This window comes from Dendropsophus ebraccatus, chromosome 11, assembly GCF_027789765.1.
Source record: "Dendropsophus ebraccatus isolate aDenEbr1 chromosome 11, aDenEbr1.pat, whole genome shotgun sequence".
NCBI classification, from domain to species: domain Eukaryota; kingdom Metazoa; phylum Chordata; class Amphibia; order Anura; family Hylidae; genus Dendropsophus; species Dendropsophus ebraccatus.
Window position 1 is genome coordinate 23,417,575 of NC_091464.1, and position 6,000 is coordinate 23,423,574.

Below are 6,000 nucleotides of genomic sequence, written 5' to 3' on the forward strand. Positions count from 1 at the left end.
TGCTACGGTATAGCAGCACACTGCAGCAGGTGAGCATTCCTGGTGTTTTTCTGAGTAACCAGAAGTTATACCATGATCCTATTCCACTAGTGAGACATTAACTTGGTAGTTATTCATTGAAATCGCTCAACTCAAAAAGGCCAGTAAGGGTGGTATTAGCTGGCACTAATCTGCTGGATCAGCACGCGTTTTCTGAGCCTATTACACGGCTCAGTTAGGAATGGCTGCACAGACATCGTTAGTGATGTTCGCGCAGCCCTTGCCCTAAACTAATATACATTACCTCTCCACTCTCCTGGTCTTCTCCTGCCTTCTGCTTCCTCCCTGGCTTTGTGGCTGCAGCTTCAGAGTGATGCGTCTGATCTGACAGATTGCTCAGCCAATGACTGTCTGGGACCACTGCAGCCTGATTCAGCCAAATATGGCTCTGTATAATAGGGCTACATTCACATGTTCAGTAGTTTTTCAGGACTGTATTAGATGTCTACAATCATCTTTAGGCTATGTTCACACTACGTAAAACTAAGGCCGTAGTTCTCGCCGCAGAACTACGGGCGTAGTTTTGCGGGGTGGAACATAGCCTTATTGTCAATTGGATCCTGGCCGGAGCGTACACACATTGTATACGCTCTGGCCGGGATCCCATGCGGCTTCGGAGAAAAACTGAAAGGTCAGTTTTCTGTGGGCGGAATTCAGTGAATTGTGGCCGCAGATAGCCCTGTCAGTTCACACAGTGAAGCAAGCAGCTCCGGCCACTCGCTTCACTGTGTGCTCCGCGGCTGAAAAGATCACCCGGCCAGGACCTAAGTACCGGTCGAGATGATCCGGCCAGAGGCCGGCTGTTCCGTGACCCAGCCGGGGTCACGGAAAGGCCGGTCTCATACGTTGTGTGAACATAGCCTTAATCTGTAAATAAAATTAAAGGAGTACTCCGGTGCAATGTGTCAGACTGGAAAGAATACATCACTTCCTGCAGGATATAAAGCAGATAAGTACTGGAAGACTTCAGAATTTTAAATAGAAGTAACTTACAAATCTATATAACTTTCTGAAACCAGTTTTCTGGAGTTTCCCTTTAATCTGTATTGCATCCGTAATCCTTATTTTTTTTGCGGATCAGCAAAAAAAGAAAAGCTGATTTGTGGTTTTGTGGATCCATAAATATACAAACAGTGAGAACAGCCCAATTCAAATCAACAGGTCCTAAGTTTGTCTGCAATTGGGTATCTACAATTACGGACAAAACTACGGAACGTGTGAATGTAGCCTAATTCATAGACTTTACTACTTCATCCCCATTGACTGTAAACAAAACATCTTGGCTTTTCATAAACTGGTATATTGTGTTCATTTCTACAACCGTGTCATAACCCGCCAGACTTCATCTATCATGTAAACGGTGGCAGATTATAATATTATTCTGATATTTTGACAAATGTGTCTGAATCCCTGCAATTAACAGAAAAAAACAAGTCCGATGTGTAATTTATATAAGGTGTGGGTTGTTTAATGGAGATGGGAGCTCAGTTCTGCACAATTAACAGAAAAAATGACTATAGTGCAGTTAAAAATGAGGGGGCAACGTGATGTAATAACTGGAAAACATTGCCGATATGTAAATAAGATGGAAAAAAATGACTGAGAATCCTGAAAAGGCCCTAGAACGGCTCACTAAAGACCCTTGAAGATGTATAGAGGAGTTCATTTTATGCAGTGGTGTCCAGCACCAGTTCATCAGTCTCAGGCTGCATTCACACATTCTGTGAAATTGTCAATTTTAGGAACCATTCAAGTGAATACTGCCATTCATGCTATCCATGCTACGACCCCAACTGCGATCCGCACCGTGAAAAAATAGGACATGTCCTAGTGCGGATAGCGGCACGGATACCACCCCTGCCACTGGCAGTAAAGAAGACAGGAGCGCAGAAGACAACTACTTGTCTACTACCCCCTTGTTCACCGGCACGGGGGGAGTAGGCGAGTAGTTGTCTTTTGCGCTCCTGACTTCTGCACTCCTGTCGTCTTTGCTGCCGGCAGCAAGGGGTGCTGCACTTGGGGATCGTGGCACGGATCACGGCAAGGTTTGTGTGAATGAGGTCTCAGGGGTAAAAAAGACACAAGGTAATATGGCGCTATAACCTACCCACAAAGTTTATTTAAAGGGGTACTCCAGCGGGGGGGGGGGGGGGGGGGGGGGGGCACTTTTTTGCTGGGAGCGGGTAGGAGGTGGCCGAGGGAAAAGACGTCCACTCTGCGGTGGGGTGCCTGGTTCCCGACCGCTTTCGGGTGTCTGACGCGGGCCCGAGACGTGACGTCACAGGTCCGCTCAGCCACTCAGTGAAGGAGGAGGGATCCGTTTCAAGTCACGTCTCGGGCCCGCGTCAGACACCCGGAAGCGGCTGGGAACCGGGCACCGGAGCGCAGCGATGCGAGACCCACCACTGGAACCAGGGAGGTGAGTGGACGTCTTTTCCCTCGGCCATCTCCTCCCTGGTCCCAGCTAAAAATTGCCCCCCGCTGGAGTACCCCTTTAAAGTTATTAAGCTAGATGTCTCCAGACTTCAAAGTATCTCTGGAATCTAGTGTGGCTACAATGCTAATTCAACTGCAATCAACAAGGCACCCCAAAATTAGATGATAGACAGAGAAACAGAGCAACCTCCAAATACATGGGCCCTGAGAGCGCATGCGCGCGGGGTCTATGGTGGACGTGTGCTGCTGAGCTCCGCACTCCTGCCCACCCACGGCAGCGATAATCAGCTTATACCTGCTCCGGTCCGGTCCCTTCCCTCCTCGCACGGCTCGGTGAAGGTCCCCGAAGTCGAATGGCATCCAGAACGGGGAAAAAAGCAAAAATCGGCAGCCCCGACCACGCAGTCTCCCGCAGCACCACAGCAGCGCCGGCCCTCTCCGCCTCAGAAGCAGGGAGGCGCCATCTTGACCAGGCGCGCGGGTCCTCCTGAAGCTCCCAGAACGGAGGTAACTGCAGCAAAGGGTCCCACAACACCCCCAAACCCCAGATCAACCAGCCCTGCTGATCTTTTTGAGGAACAATCCTCCCAAGCCTCCTCATTAGATAAAGTAATGGCAGACATTGCGCTCAGCCAGTCCAGCAGTGACTTGGCTCTCAGCCAACACAGCCCCAGTCAGCCAGAAGGAGACATGCTGAGCATGGATGAGGGAGATACTGCTCCTGCTCCAGTAGTGCAATATTCCGCAGATAAGGTGCTGCTATCCAGATTCTCCCTACTCTTACAACAGGAACTGGATAAGGCATGTTCCAAAATCACTGCTGATTTGAAAGTGGATTTTCAAGAATTGGGGTCCAGGCTTGATGCAATGGAGAATAAGATTGATTCTACTGTGGCCACTGTGAACAAACACTCATCCTGTATTGGGGAACTTTATGATCAGCTAGATGATGCCTATGCTAAAATTGAGGACCTTGAAAACAGGTCAAGGAGAGAGAATTTTCGTATCCGTGGCCTGCCAGAAACCGTGACTGACTTAGATGAGGCGGTCAAGGAACTGTTTCATGAACTTGTCCCGGATCTCCCGGACCGATATTATGATCTGGATAGGGTCCACAGGGCCCTCACAGCACCAAAGATCTGATGGTCTGCCAAGAGACATAGTGGTAAAGCCTCATTATTACACCACTAAGGAAAAAAGCTTCTCGGGATACTCCTGATCTACAATTGCGAGACTGTCCAATACAAATCTATGCGGATCTTGCTCCTAGCACCATTCAAAAGCGCAAAACCTTGAAACCACTTCTGTAGATATTACAAAAAAAGGAAATTCGCTACAGATGGGCTTTTCCTTTCCGTTTGGTTTTTACTTATAAGAATCGTCAACACAGCTTCACATTGCTTCGGGAGGGAGAGTCACTATTCATTTCCTTGGGCTTTCTTACAAAGGAACCACGTGGATCGCCGTAGAGATCACCTCAACCAGAGCCACCGGATTGGCGGAGGAAACCCCCGCTGTCTCCTTTATGGAAGGATCGCGCCCACACATCCTCACAGCGCTGAACTTAGAGGGGACTGCCTGCATTTTTGACAGCCTTCCTGTCCTGATATTGTTTGTCTAGACCTTTGTTGTGCCTTTTAACCGTGCCTTCTTTTCAGAGGTTGTTTGCATAAGTTATGTTGGCCGGGACTTAGACTACCTAGTGCTGCTCTGGGTGGGTTTATGCTTTTGTGCTCTCACTGATCTCCGGAGCTCGCCTGTCTGAATATGGGCTGGCGGTCTCTTGAGGTCCTGATGAAGGGGCTCTGGCCCCTCCAGGGTTATTCTCATTTCTTTCTTCTCCCTTCTTCTTTGATTCTTTGTTTTCACTTGTCCTGTCTCCTCTCCCCCCCCCCTTTTTCTTTTCCCTCCCCCTGTCCCTCCTCACGGTACTGTCTAGCGGTTCCTTAACCGGGGAAAATCTCATCCCTTAGATCCCACATCAAAATTGTCTCACATAATGTTCAAGGTCTGAATAGTCCTACTAAGCGGAAAAAAGCTTTTCAATTGTACCATTCTATGAAAGCTGACGTGGTCTTTTTACAAGAGCTCCATTTTTCTGTTAATTCTGCTCCTAAGTTTATGCATAAACATTTTCCTGTGTTTCATTTAGCTCTTGCAGGTGAAAAGAAGAAAGGAGTGGGCATCTTTTTTTCCAAATCGGTTGATTTCACACTGACATCCACGCACGGTGATCCAGATGGTCGTTATCTCTTGCTAACGGGCATGTTACAAGGTTCCCCTGTCTCCTTTCTCTCATATTATGCCCCTAATTCTGGGCAGGTATCATTCTTTCAATCTATGTTTCATTCCTTAGTGCCTCATTTTGTGGGTCGTTTGATTTGTGGTGGAGACTCGAATCTGGCTTTAGACACCTCTTTAGATAAACAACCGGGAGGGGTCCCCAAACCCAGATCTCCTTCTAAACAAGGCCTTCTGTTGGCTAAATTGTGGTGTTCTCAAGATTTGATTGATGCTTGGCGGACAGCAAATCCTACAACCAAGGATTACTCCTACTTTTCTGTAGCCCATTCCTCCTATTCCCGTATTGATCATATTCTCTTATCCTCGCAACTCTCGTTCAATCTGACCAGGGCATCTATTACTCCTGTTCCGTGGTCTGATCATGACCCCGTTTCAGTGATGTTAGATTCCTTCTGGATTGCTCCGAATTTTTTACCCTGGAGATTGAATGAGACTTTGTTGACCAACCCAAACATAACTCGCCCCTGGATACCTCTCCTGCTGTTAACTGGGAAGCTCACAAGGCCACCATTAGGGGTACCCTTATGAAATTAGCTTCCAAAATTAAGAAGGAACAGGAATCCACATTGAAACTAAAATCGGCAGAATATGAGAAATTGGTAGCTTTGCATAAACGCAACCCAGATCAGGGTCTCTTAGCTAAAGTAGAGTTAGCCAGGACAGAACTGAATTTATGTCTGACCGCTGTAGCAGAAAGGAGTCTGAGGTGGACCCAATATAAATTCTTTAGTCAAGGGGACAAACCTGGGTCCCTATTAGCAAGACGCCTAACCCCTAAATTCCGCCATGTGACAATCCCGAAACTAAAGCTCTCCGACGGTACTACATCTCAACATCCTCAGAAAGTTTTAGATGCTTTCTATGATTATTATGCCAAGCTGTATAAGCGAGATAGGGTTTTCCAGGAAAGGGAAGCGGAGGCCTTGTTTAAAGATGTGACTTTGCCAACGCTTTCCACTGAACATAGGGACTTAATGGACGACCCTGTGTCCTTGGAAGAAGTGAAGATAGCTATTAAAACTCTTAAACGAGGTTCGGCGCCCGGACCTGATGGGTTCTCCAGCTTCTATTATAAGAAATTTATAGACATAGTGGCTCCCCATTTAGTGTCATTGTGTAATTATTTGAGAGATGGGTCAGCTATTTGCCCTGAATCGCTTAATGCCTTTATTTCAGTAATTCCCAAACCAGACAAGGACCATTTATTGTGTGACAATTATA